General features: G+C 36.4%; 1 long non-coding RNA gene across 1 annotated transcript in view; it reads left to right on the top strand.

Annotated features, from left to right (window-relative positions):
- Positions 1-14,069, top strand: part of LOC120889126 (uncharacterized) — a 131,752-nt gene extending 117,683 nt beyond the window's left edge. Inside the window, exons 2-3 of the long non-coding RNA XR_013424590.1 lie at positions 11,839-11,945; positions 13,956-14,069. This is a non-coding gene — a long non-coding RNA (uncharacterized LOC120889126). The remainder of the gene's footprint in view (positions 1-11,838; positions 11,946-13,955) is intronic.
- Positions 14,070-14,311: the final 242 nt, after the last annotated feature.

Genomic DNA, 14,311 nt, shown 5'->3' with positions numbered 1-14,311 from the left:
GCTACAACAGCAAAATTTAGTATTGGCAATGGTTTGCAGAACTTAAAATATTTACTATATGGATCTTTATGGAAAACATTTGCCTCCCACATTCTCTGTGTCAGCTTGGAGTTTCTAAAAGTTAAAATAAGCCTGGCATTTTGCCACATGCCTGTAATCTCAGCTAAACAGGAGGCTGAGGCAGGAAGGTCACAAGTTCTGTGGAGACCCCTTCTCTATGACTTGCACATGGCTGCCTTCCTGCTGCATCCTCAAATGGCCTTTTGCCTGTTTGCCCCTATGGTGTCACTCTTCCCAAATTTCCTCTTATAAGGATACTAGTGAGATAGGATTATGGCCCATCCTACTGGCCTCATTTTCACTTAGCCACATCTTTAAAGCCCTATCTCCAAATAAACTTATATTCTGAGATGAGGGGTCTCTCTCTCTCTCTCTCTCTCTCTCTCTCTCTCTCTCTGTTTCTCTTCTGTCTTCTTCTTTTCTTCATTTCTTTAATGAGCTGCTATTGAATAATAACATTTCATTGTGCATTGTGTCATTCTATTGCCTTCTTTGTAAAAGAATTTTCTCATTTTAGTTTTTACTGTAAACATTTCTATGAAACTTCTATTACCATAATATCAAAAACACAAATTTGGAAAATCTCTCTCTCTCTCTCTGTATATATATATATAACCATCCCTAAAAGTGCAGTTCTTTGATAGAAACGTTGATAGGAACTGAACAGGAAAAGTCTGCACAGGAAGCCAATACTTCTAATTATTATAAAGGCCTTTATCTTTTCCATCTGTCCCCCAAGCTGCCTTTTAAGGAAATAAAATATATTTGGGATAATTTAAGAAATGCTTCAGATTCAAGGAAAAAAATCAGGCCTCATGTGTTTTCCATAAAACAGCAATTTAAGCTCTATTCCAAGAGGATAAAAATATTTGTGAAAGAAAAGTGTAATTTTAATTACTAAAATCAAAGGAATTATATAGGAGAACGATTATTTTTCCTAAAGGAGGATATTTAAGAACTGACGATTTTTTTCCTGACAATTTCCAAAAATCATTGAGTGATTTCTGAGGCCAGACAAGTTTGTTTACAGAGATGTCATTGCATTTCAAATGTATGATGCTTATCACATGCATAGGCTCCAAAGTAGGCAGAGGGGTGAAAGGAGACTTTTTCTTTTAAAGCTGACCAGAAAGCAATCTTGAAAGCATAGCTAAGATTTTTTTCAGATAAGGAAGAAGTAGTACTTGGTGCCCTTTTACAAAGGTTGTGGTCACCCTGCTTTTTCAGGAGATTTTCTTTTTTCTTTGTACAAATGTCCAGGACCCACCCCAGAGTTTGAAATCTATTAGCAGAGATGGGCAAGGTGTACTTTAAAAACTAATGATAACTGGCTAGTTTCCCTGTACCTACACTCTAGCTATATTTTACACTCTTGGCCCAAATTTCATCTGTTGGAATTCTGGCCTTAATTTGATTCTGTTTTCTGTAGTCCCCAGATGAATGGTATAAATTAGAAGAGTTAATGATAATTGTGGAATGCTTTAAAAGCAAACTAATTAAATTTGCAATACTAGCTAAATTTTTGATTTTTTTTCTCTCTTGGAAATAATAGCTTAGTATTATATTTGGATTTTGAAAGTTTCTATTGTATTTATTTGTGCTATTCTCTTTTTCTGAAAAATTTATAATTAGTCATCTGAAGAAACATCAAAGGTTTTCTGACTGAAGGAATTTTAGAGATAATATAACCAAAGCACCAGTCCTTAAGAGTTGAAGAAACTGATATGTGAAACACTGAGATAATGTCACATTATAAGTCATCTCAGAGCATGAACTTGAAGCCATGTCTGCTAATTTTCCTCATACTCTCCTAATGTATCATGCAAAATATAAATATTCAGATAACATGTCTATACTTGTCATCTTTCTGTTACTGAAACAAAATGCCTTAGATCAGCAACTTATAAGAAAAAAAAGTTGCTTTGGAATCAATTTTGGAGGTTTCAATCCATGGTCAGCTAGCCTTGTTACTTTTGGGCTGTGGTGAGGCAGTGCACCATAACTGAGGAGTGTTCAGTGAACAGTTCACCTTATGGCCAGGAACCAGAAGGAGGCAGGGGGAAAAAGGGGTAGGATCCCACTATTCCCTTCAAGGGCATTCCCCCAGTGATCATAAGACTTCCCACGACACCCCATTTCTTGATGTTTCTGATGCCCTCCCCATCCTAATGCCAAGCTGGGGGGTAAGCCTTTAACATGTGGGGCTTTGGGGGATATTTCAGACCCAAATCATAGCAATTTCAATTGTCTCTAAGAGAAAATACAGCACCCTTTGGAAATTTCGATCCTTATTTGATGTAGTTTAATTTTATTCAAAGTACAATGAAAAAATTATCAGGAGGGTTACCATTATGTCTTGGGAGGTCAAATGGACATTCAGACAAGACTTTGGCAAAGGAAACAGCTTCAACATGCTCAGAGATTCCAGAGATTTCTTTTCCAGTTTTCCAAATACTTGGAATTTTTTGTCAGTGTACTTTAAGAAAGAAAAGAGAGTGAACTTGTCCTTATGATTTGGTTTCACAGTGTTACTCTCTAAGCACACGGAAGACAAGAACTGCAGTTTGTTCATCTTTATATTTTAGTAATCTGAACTAGTTGAGAAGTTGCCATCATAATTGATCTTTTTTTATTTTCCTATGACAAAATCTCAGAGTCGAACTAGCTAATTATTGTAAAGGCCTTTATCCTTTCCATCTGTCCCCCAAGGTATTTATAAAATGCCTGCATTTTTCTCTCTCCCAAATTTCCACATTAGGTAGCATTAGGTTGCAGTTTTAGGAAATTGTGAAAGTTTCTTTCACTTTCCCTCTCTCTGTCTCCTTATCTCTCCCTTTTCCTTCCTCTCTTCCTTTCTCCTTCTTTCTCTCTGCCTCTGTCCCTCTTGTCTTCCACCTTTTTTTCAAATGACTAAGGACAGAATGGAGGAGGTTCTTTGAATATATGTATTTTTTTTAATTTCTAATAAGTAGTAGTGTATCTATCTATTGATATATACTTTTTAGTTGTAGTTGGACACAATACCTTTATTTTATTTATTTATGTTTATGTGGAGCAGAGGATTGAACACAGCGCCTTGAACAAGCTAGGCAAACACTCTATCTCTGAGCCACAACACCAGCCCCAAGTAGTAGTTTTAAGTGCTTAATGTATTCGTCTTTTTCTCCCCTACTAAGTATAAACATTTCTCTCCTGTTGAAAGCAAAGTTAAGAAGATTGTTTTAGTTTTTGCTCTTTAGGTATAGAAATAAAAAGCATTTGCTGTTAATAGGATAATAGGTGAAGGATTTTAGTTTATAGCAATTGCTGCTTTATGATAAGCATTGGTAATGATCTTGAAAACATTATGACTTTTTCTCTATGTAAAAATTTTGTCATTTGGAAGCTGTACCAGTCAGGGTTCTTCAAAGAAATAAAATGAGTAAAAAGCATATATAAGGATGTCTATAAGAAGATTTATTTAAAGGAATCAATTCATGCTGTTGTGGGGACTGGCAATCTGTAGGGCAGCCATGCAGGTTGAAAACTGTTGGTCAGACAGAAGCTGATGCAGTCTTAGCTGATGCATTTTTCTCAAGGAAATGTCACTGTTTATCTTCAAGACCTTTCAACTGAAAAAGACAGGTCCACCACATTATGGAAAATAATCTTCTTTACTTAAAGTCAGTTGACTGCAGTTGCCAACCACATCTACAAAATACAAAATAAAGCAACACCTAGATTAGTGTTTGAATAACTGAGTATTCTAACCTAGCCTTGTTGACAGATAAAACCAGCCATCAAACCACCAAAGAAAGTAAGTATGTATTTAGAACCAGCCATATAGTTTTTATTAATTATAGAAATTATAAATTTCCAAAGCAAGAATAGCACAATAAAAATGCTTCTAAAAGCATTCAAAGAAATCAACTACCCACTGATATTTTTTTTATGGTGAGAAATTGAAATACTAATTTTAAAATCAGCTAGAAGGTTTGAGTTTTAGCACTGTATCTGAAAAGTGGTCTTGTGTCATAGATTTTCAACTTTTACATTAAATCCCTTCCATTTCTGGAAGTAAAACAAGCAAGGGGCTTTGGTGCATAATCTGAGTGAGAAGAAGAAAAAATGAGGCTTGCAGGATTCCTATAGCATATACAGTTTTCTCTTTTTACCTGCTACAGTTTCTCCACTGTTGTTAAGTTTTTGTGTAACTTTAATCAACATCACCTGCTTTAGGCAGAGGCTGTGTATGCAAAGACATTATGTACACCATTGTAAGAATTTCCATTTTCAGACGAGAATAAAACAAAATAGGGGTGGGATGCCTTGGGATTCCAAGTCCATTCCTTAGTTTTATTTAAGAATCCATTTACCTAATATGATTCTTCCCAGAGGCTAAGGAAACAACTCTGTCACTTCTGAAGGCCTGAAAAAAACAGTGTCAGGCCCCAGGGGAAGCTTGTCTTTTGCTTTCTATCCAGATATGCAAATTGCTTATCTCAGGGCAGAGTTGTTTACACAACCTCCAAACAAAAGTGCTTATCTTTACCATTAGTTCCACCACCAACAAAAATTACTCATAGTCACTGACCTATCTTTGGCAACATGCCCTTCCAATAGGCTGCCAAAAAGATACTAAAAAGTTTGTAACTTCTGCTAACATTTCCGAACCATTTGAAATCCAACTGAAAACTCTGATCCCTTGCCCTGCTGAGATGTGAATATTTGTCACCTGCTGTCGATTAGCTTCTATCATTTATTATGGCAGAATGGCCTGATGGATTATGTATTTCTAAAAGGATGACTCCACACTAAAGTGAACCGCAACTAGAAAGGCAATATATTTATGTTACATTCTGTGCTCAGCATAAATAAATTTAGACATGCATACTACAGTTCTGATAAGCCAAAATAAACATTGGAACTTCTTTAATAATATTTTTTTAGGAAATAAAAAAGTTCAAAGTTTTGGATGGGTAATGAGGCTATTTATAAGGAAAGTTATTTTTAAAGACCACTGATAAAAGACTGAACTTGGCTGGGTTCTAGGTTGGTGCTGTCTCTGACACGATACTGGAAGAAGGTATTTCAGATCTCTGGGCCTTAATTTCTTCCTCTGCAGAAGTGAGAGTAATGTAGTGGCTCTTGGACTTGTATTCATGGATCAGTAAAGAAGAAAAAAAAAAAGGATTTGGCATACTGCTTCCAACGTTTTTTTTTTTTTTTTTTTTGGTCATATAAGGACACTTTTAAAATATAAATATCGACCTACTATCCTCATCATTATAGAAAAAATTTGAATACCTTAAGGTGGGAACAACATAATCTCAGAATATCAGTCTTTTGGATGAAATAAATCTAAATTGAAGAAAAAAAATGACTGTTTTATCCTTGTTTATTTCATTTCTCCATAGAGTTGTAAAAACTCTAGGCAAGCTGAGCACTTGCTTCCAGCAGTGTTTTGGAATCACCAATGAGAATGGTCTCCAAGATCAACTGTCCCAGGTGTTGCATTGTGGCTTAGAATCCTAGAATCATATTACTGGCTTCCTTTGTTGTTGTTGTTTATTTACAATCCATTTTCCAACATAGACACTTACTTACTTGAATTGTTATAAGTATATAATTATATACTGTAGGTGAGGCTACGGATATACAAGTCATTCTTCTTCTTTGTAGCTGTGTCTGTGTGAGAAGGTAATAGCCATATATGGCGAGAGACCTTTTTTATGAAGGTTATCATCATGGCGCACGAAGATCATCAAGTAGACTTCAAGAAGGACCCAGATTCTCTCAGGTTAATATTCTGTCTGACCTTGGAGAACTCCATGATTTGCTCCCTATGTACAGCTACATAAATAATCTACCTGGCATTTGCAGAAATGGCATGCTTTTCCTAAAAGCATTTTATACGTAAATAAAATCTAGCTTTAACACTTCTTTAAAATTAAAGAAAGAAATCACACTTGAATTTTTTTTCTGAAAGAACAATGTACAAACTTTAGCTGCTTTCAATAAATGGGATCATGCTTATAAACCCCAAATTCTGTGACTTGGAGCCCCAATGAAGGGAACAGTGTGAACTGTTGGCTTACTGAATGCCCTTACACTACTACGTTGGACTTCCATAATTAACATTGTATGTAGTAGAAATTGAACGATTTAGCAAGCTTTATCTGATGTCATCTTTAACAATAAACATCTTTGAGATTCATTATTCTGCCTAGCAAAATTACTCAGTTTTGTTAAAAAAACAAGAAGATCTGGTAAAATAATTTGCATGAGGTAGAAGAGCTAAACCTGAAAGCAGACCTGCTACCTACCTCACAGCCCATGTAACTGCCTACTGATCTACCCACCATTTCTATGATTGTCTGCTCCATCAATATTCTTGTCTCATTTATCTTCTCTGCATCAAGGCATACACAACTGATTAATAGCTCTAACACATAGCTCATCCAAACCAGAAAAATCAAGGCTTTAGAATTAGAGTTTAGAAAGAAAAAAGCTTTGAGTGAATCCTGAAAATTTTTCCTTCAATACAGTTTATGACTTGAAGATTTGATTTCATAACATGTTCTATGTCTTCTTGGGGTTTTGTTTTGCTTTACTGGGGATCAGGTCCAGGGCCTTGCATAGGCCAGGCAAGCACTCTCCATTGAGCTACACTGCCAGCCCTGTGTCTTAGAGATCATTTTCCTTATATGCAGATTTTTATCCATTTGGGGACAGCTTTGCTCTGAAGTGCTAGATGATGTGGGACTGCACGTGATATAAATTTAGTGGCTATGCAATCTATTTGACTGTCTATTATTTTATGTCCCTTCTATTTATCTAGCCATGTTCCACAGCTGTATCATACTGTCACCTCTTACACAAAGGGAAAGGGAGTCAACTCTTCAGTATTGGTTACTCTACATCTTGTTTATTCCTACATGAGATCAACACTTAATGAGGGTGTTCTCAGACAAAAAAAAAAAAAAAAGGATAGTCACAACCACTCAAAGAAAAACTAAATTCCTTAAATTAACATTGCTTTAATAATGGCATGGGCCAGGTTTGCTTAGAAATGGATTCAGAGATGACAATTTCCCTGCAGACAGCTTATCCATGAATTCCCTTGTAATTCACTTTGATGAGTAAGAGAAGCAGGACTGGATACAAATAGTAGTTGTGAGAATCTTCAGCCAATCCCACAGAAGTCTCTGAAAGTAGGATTGCCCTTCCAAGAAGTTCTGAACTGAGGAGACAGGGCTGGCCTTTGTACTCCTGCCTTGGTCATTTATTGGGTGCAGGCATTCCCTAGAGGCCTCAGTTGAGAGCCACCAGAATCTTCACTATCAGCAGGTGTGGGAATGAGTGCCTTGAACTTTAATGGGGCCATGGATGGTGCCCCAAGGCATTCACAGCAGTCTAGCCTTGCTCAGATCCATTTTAGTTTGAAAATAAGAGTTCATTCCTTGGAACAGCTTCTCTTTGCTGTGTTGTAAGGCAGGGACTTCATCATTTTTAGGCATTCACTTTGAACAGGAATAACAGTTTTCTTCTGCAGGCACACAAGGCGTAAAGAAATCTGGAGATAACAAAAAATGTTCAAGTACAATCGACCCCAATGTTCCTCTGCCAATTTTCAGGGCCCTATTCCTTCCCAACTAGTTCCCCATAGGTCATAGTTGAGGACTCACCCTTCTCTGAAATATGCATATTTAAAGCTTAGGCCTGATTTTCAGCTTTTTGTGCCTCTGGCTACAAGAATGAGTCTTTTTTATATGTTGCCAAGAAGGCCTCTGGCTTTCAGATTTCACTTTAATTGGCAATTAATCACCCTCAACATTTTATTGTCTTTCCCAAATGTCTCAGTAGCTTCTGGCAATGAATGTATGACTCCATGATCTTTATAATTACTACTTTTCCTGAACCTCTCAGACACCTGAGATGGTTCCATCATCAGCATATTCTGTCCCACTTGTATCTTGCTCCAGGTCATCACTGGTGGAAGTTGTAGCATTTGTACACTGAGAACTCATGTGTGGGTGTGGCTGTCTAAACTCCACGTAACATCAGGTCCTCATTGTCACTAGGCTTTTATTCAACTCCAAAATTTGAATTGAAAACTGATTCTTAGGAATTAGCTCTCTCAGAGGAATAGACTCTGATAGAGACTTAAGGGCAAGAAGGACACCTTTCAAGGAAAGAGGGAAGCCAGAGGAACATGTATATGAGAATGAGATTTTAAGTAATCTCATGTTGAAGCAGGAGATTGTGCCTTATACCCCGTACCTAAAAATTACTGATTGTGAGCAGCATTGCCTTGGGCGAGGCAGCTCCTTTGGGCAGATGGAGATTTCTTGGAAAAGGATTCTGAGCATCATCAGTAGGCAAGGATCTGAACAACTAAGAGATTGAATACTTTAGTCTGGAATGAGAACCCATACTTACTGTACCAGATACATATTTAAAAGTAAATTCTGTACCATCTTCTCTTCCACTAGGTTGCCAAAAGATACTAAAAAGAGTTTTTAATCTCTGCTACCCCAATACCAATTCCAAATATGTAGTGTTTTGAAGCCTAGAAATATTTAATATTTAACATCTATTTTCTTCTTCAGACTGAGTCATTTATTTATCTTGGATTCAACAAATGTATTAAAAAATAACTAATGGGTATTTATCAAGTATTGGAATAAGTGATAGAGACAGCAATGTGTTTGTGACAAGAGGACACCAAGATAGGGTAAGGTCCTTTCCTTACCCTTTTGTGAGGAAGGCAGGCATGAACCTTTGTTTAATCCATTAAGCAAATATTTATATTAAATATCGACTGTTTTGATAGAGTAATACTCTGACTACTAGATACACAATAAATAATATCCTACTCTCAAAGATACAATACATTCATGGGAAAGACAGAAAATGTGAAAATATAAAATAACAAGATCATTTTAAATAGTGATAAGTGCTATAAATAAAATAACAGAAGTAATGTGTTAGAAAGTGGTGGGGGGGCAGAGGAAGGTCTAGAAGGGCATTGCAAAACAGGTGGCATTTGAGATGAGATGGATGATGAGAAGCAATGAGTCATGTGAAGGCCACAGAGACGTATGTTCAAGCACAGGCAACCCCCGAAAGCCCTATGGGGACCAGAGGAAGGCCCATGGATGTATGGCTGGACAGAGTGAGAAGGGAGGGCAAATGGCTGGGTTGGTGGCTTACTTTGTAGATCATGCTAATGAGTTTGGATCTCTTTCTAAGTACTGGAAAATCTTGGAGGATTTTAAGTAGGCACACTAAATCTAACGTAAGTTTTTAAGAGAGATTGTTATGGCTAGGGTGAAAAAAATTTTGTTGCTGCCAGCATGGATTAAATTTTAAGGAAAAGGGATTATTTTATTTTATTTATTTATTTTTGGCAGGGATGGGTCATGTTTCTGGAGAACCAAAATTGAGGGACTGCGTGATGTGATGAACTCTTACTTGCAAAGCCCTGAGGCAGCTCAGGGATCACATGACAAGAGACAGGAATCACATGTGTGTGTGTGTGTCCTCTGGTCTCTCTCCTTCCTCTCATACAGTCACCTCCTGTTTAACCATGGAGGCTTCACCCTGATGAACTTTTCTAATTCTTACAATCTCCACAAACTGCACCTCCAGATGCTGGGTAGATAAAGTTTCCACCCTCTTAGTACATCCTGATGGGGATTAAACTGCAGCATGAGTTTCAGAGGGCACAAATCATGCTGAAACCATGGGGATGGATGGGAAAGCAGATTCTCCAAATGAAGGGCTATTGCAGGGTCATTTGTACATTAATGATATTGGAAATGGAGATTATTGAACATTTAATGAGTATATTTTGGAGATTGAGACGAGTAACTGATAGACTGGGTTCAGGGGTGAAGAAAAGATAAAGGTCAAAGATGATTCTATTTTCATTGGAGCATACAATTAACAAATAAAATTATTATGAAAGTACCACTTCTTACAAGGATGATGCAGTTGAGAGTATTGGGAAGATACTACTTTCCCCCTGGAGAAAATGTTCATGGAAGGCATTTTGTGAAGGTAATACTGGAGCAGAGATCTGCTGCAGCATAAGAATGGACTGGTCCTGTGAAGATATGGGGCAGTGGGAGTACATGAAAGGGAAAAGTCCTGACACCAAGATGAGAGGTTGGTATAAACAGGAACCTGTTACGGCTGGAGCACAGGGAGTGGGAAATGATCTGAGATGTGGTTGAACAAAGAAGCAAGAACCATAAAATAGCTACTTATTACTTTGTTACTAAATCTGCATTTAAGTAAGAAAAATCATTGATTAGATAAAAATGTCTGAGTGGGAACTGGAAGACAACCAGCAGGACAGGGGGCAGAGTGAGGTTTTCAGAACTCTCAGTATCTGGCTGAGCTGATTTGTTTTACCACTTCTTATTTCATAGGGCCACTTAAAGACCTTTTAATTGTGCTTCAGGGTTCCATATGACTGAATAAATAAAAAATGTACTTGTGGTTTATAATTTTAAATTTAGAATTAATATTTGGCAGGTTTACTCACAATAATAATATAGAACACATGTAATGGTCATAAAGGTCTCTATTTTGAACATTTTTGTGAGGCAATACAAACATTATGCTCATTTTATCAATGAGTTAAAATGAGTCCTGGAGTTGAACCCACTTTTAAGAATTAGAAACAAAACAAAACAACAACAACAAAAAAAAAACTCTGTGCTACTCAATGCACCATATTTTGTAGTAAATTCATCTAAACAGTTCAGTCGACTTGGTCAGAATGAATTCCTAAACAATGGAGAAATTAGGATTAGCATTTAGGTTCCTTGTTTCTTAGCCCAGAGTCCCTCTGATGCACCCTCCCTTCCCCATAAATGATGAGCTCTCACAGACAATAATGCTTAGCAGAATGTAGTCTTGGGCTCTACTTAGGGTGAACCAGAGTACATGCAGTAATGCAGAGCACAGCATTCTCTGTGGTAAGAAATGTCTAAAGGTAAAGTGAGGAGGAAGAAGGAAGCAAGAAGTTTGCTAGATACTTAAAGGAGAATGTTGTTTAAGCCTTTCTTCCCTACTCTCATTTCTAATCTGTCCATTTTCTGGAAAATGTCCACTTTCCTATGACTGAGACAAAAATTCAACTTCTAGTGTCTCACACATTTATTTTACAAATGAGGAAGTTGGTCTTTATACTGCCTCTTTTTCCCCATAATTCTTTCTGTTTTAGGTTGAGAATTGATTAATTAATTAATTAATTTCAGCAGTTAGGTCTTAAGCATTTGGAATGTAGAAATGACATCTTCATGCATTTGGTACAGGACACATTATGTTGTATGAATACTCACATTTGGAGAGGTAATTTAGTGTTTTTTTTTCCTCTTAAGGAAACAATTATAAAGTCATAGTAATTATTAGTTAATAAATGCTCATCAAAAGAATATGAGTGTCCCACTGAAGTTGAATCTCAGCATGTTCAAATGGGTGCACATGGGCTGGAGAAATTAAGTTGCACAAATATTGTAGCCAACTTGGTAGAAAGGAGTGTAGACTAAAGTATGTAACAAAAACAGAACTTCTCTTGAAATTATTCTTTAAAAACATTAACTTGAAACTCAGCTGAATAATTCTGCATTGCTTCGTCTATACCAGCATTAGAACGATTTGTATTGATTTGCCTTTCTGGCAGTAAAGTTGTTTGTGTTAAGTTAGCTTTCCATTACTCTTACAAAATGCCTGAGATAAATCAGCACGTAAAAAGGAAAAGTTTATTTTGGCTCGTGGTTTCAGGTCATGTGGCTTGGCCCCATTGTCTTTGGACCTGAGATGGCTTGAATACATGGTGGAGGAAGCCATTTACCTTATGGCAACCAAGAAGCAAAATGAGAAAGAATATGGTAAGTGTCCCACAATTTCCTTTGAGGGCATGCTCCCCAATTACCTAACATGCTTCTACTAGGCCCCACCTCCTAAGGGTTCCATCACCTCCCAATGGCATCAGAGGCTGTGGACCAAGTCTTTAACTCATGGGCTTTTGAGGGACATCTCAGTCTAAACCATGGCAATGTCTTACTTCAAAGTAATCTAATGCCTTTTAATAGAAAATCAACTTGACTCTTTTCAGTTGTCTGTTTAGGTATATGTAGATTCTTCTGCAGTATAAATTTTTGGGACATTTGTGAATAATCACAAAATTTCCTTAAGATCTTTGGTTTTCTTATATGAAACAAACAAACAAACAAAACAACAACAACAACAACAACATAGTCCTTTGTCATCTCAGTGATAAATTAATTGCTACTATTAGATGGAAGATACTCAAGTCAATGATTTAAAAAAAAAGAGATCATTCAGATTTAATTCCAAGACTAAATTTTAATAGCAGAGGTAGGAAAGTTAGATGTGTATTTAAAACACATTGATTCTAGTAGTTTATGATAATAGCATGATAGCTAGTATTAACAGCATGTGGTTATTCATTTTCAACATCTATTTGATGTGGTTGAAACAAACTATACAATGGAAGCCAATAATTTTCCATTTATTTGTTCTCTTCCCAAAACCTTCCCAATTGATCACAGCTTCTCAGCTTACATCCTCCTGTAGTTACCCCCCGGGGAATCCTGATCAGACACATTTGAAAACATCTTTTCTTTGAGGTTTACAAAATTTCACATGCTGTGTAGCTTTGTGCTTATTCTCACTCTGTTTGATGAGTGATAAAAATCACAGTGGATGCTTTGTTATCCTGAGATTATGAAAAATATTAATTTATTAAACTAAACATTTTTCAGACATGGGTTATTAAGAGAGGGGTGGGTGGGGTTTGAAGTTTTCCACACAGAGAATTGATAATATTTAAGAAATTGGAAATGCAAATTATCCTGATTTAATCTTTGAATATTGCATTGAATTATAATACTTTATCTCATAAATAAGCATACATATTATGCCAATTTTTTTAAAAAAATTAGATTTTTCAAGTTGAGGTTTATTTTGAAGGGGGTTAAAACTAAAAAAAACAAATACAGTATGCTAAGCATCAATAATGTAGCAGAGAACACTTTGTATGCATCTTCTGTTATATCGTCTGTGCATTATACATGCATTCGTACCTTTTACCCTGCTTTGAAGACTAAAATAGTTTGTATAATTCATTTTTATTAAACAACTAGCTCAAAATATGCATTATAAAAAGTAAGAATGAGCTTCATTTAACTCACTGTATTGACACTCCAGGAAATACTTTGAACTTCACTAAGAATATTGTCAGAAGTCAGTGAGATTCTTTCTGGGCATAACAGAAAATGCAAAAATTGAAACTTCTTGCACAAACTTAAAACCAAAACATCATATAGACTTTCTGTGTTTTGGACCCAACTTGACTCTGTCTATTTGGATAAAAAACTATTGGATGAACATTTTTTTGGTAAGTTGTCAACAGTGGAACGTGCAAACAGATGTGTTTCTGCTATTTTCATTATTTTAGGGAAATAAAAGCAGCTGTGCTGGGCTTGTGTGCTAGGGCTCAGGGAGTTGGGAAATCTAGCAGTGTAGACCAGGATTGATATCATGAACATCTTCAAATAAGGTCATTGAGTGTGAATCCTGGGCACTGTTCAAGAATTCACTTCTTCTGGAATTTTTGGTTTAGTTTTTCCTGTATCAAATTCCATGTGGAAATGCATGCTGAAGCTGGGTACAGTCTCTATGTCTTTGATTTTCATGAGACTATAAGGAAGATGATTTCAGGAGCTGCACTTTTTTAGAATTTGAGATTCTTTTACATAAAATAGTGAATATTGCTTATTATATTTTCGAGGCAATAGGTAGAAACTAATGATAGTGATTTGATATAGTTCTGTCATGACTTTCCACACTAGGAGGACTAAATATGTGTTTTCTAGACACAATACACACGGTGGGGAAGAAATCCAGCCTATTTGGTGAAAGAAAAATAAATCAAAGTATAAAAACAGAGCCTCCTTTTATGCACTTGCAGAACTGACAGTAACCAGATGGTAAGTTTTTTTTTGCATCAAATTGGTGTTTTATGTGTAGAAGGACTATTTTGGGTCCAGTTTGGGAAATTCGTCACAGAAATTCACTTGTCTCAAGTTTTATTTCCATCTGTAGGAGTCTGGTGTTTGTGTTTGTGTGTGTGCTTGTGTGTCGGGGGACCTTTTCTGTGTGTCTGTATATGTGCAGGGCTATTTTTGCACATGGTTGTGGGCTTTTACTGCCTTTCTGTGTAGCAGAAGTT

Source organism: Ictidomys tridecemlineatus, chromosome 8 (genome assembly GCF_052094955.1).
Source record: "Ictidomys tridecemlineatus isolate mIctTri1 chromosome 8, mIctTri1.hap1, whole genome shotgun sequence".
NCBI lineage: Eukaryota > Metazoa > Chordata > Mammalia > Rodentia > Sciuridae > Ictidomys > Ictidomys tridecemlineatus.
Note: the sequence above shows the minus strand (reverse complement) of the source record. Positions and strands in the feature narration are given on the sequence as shown.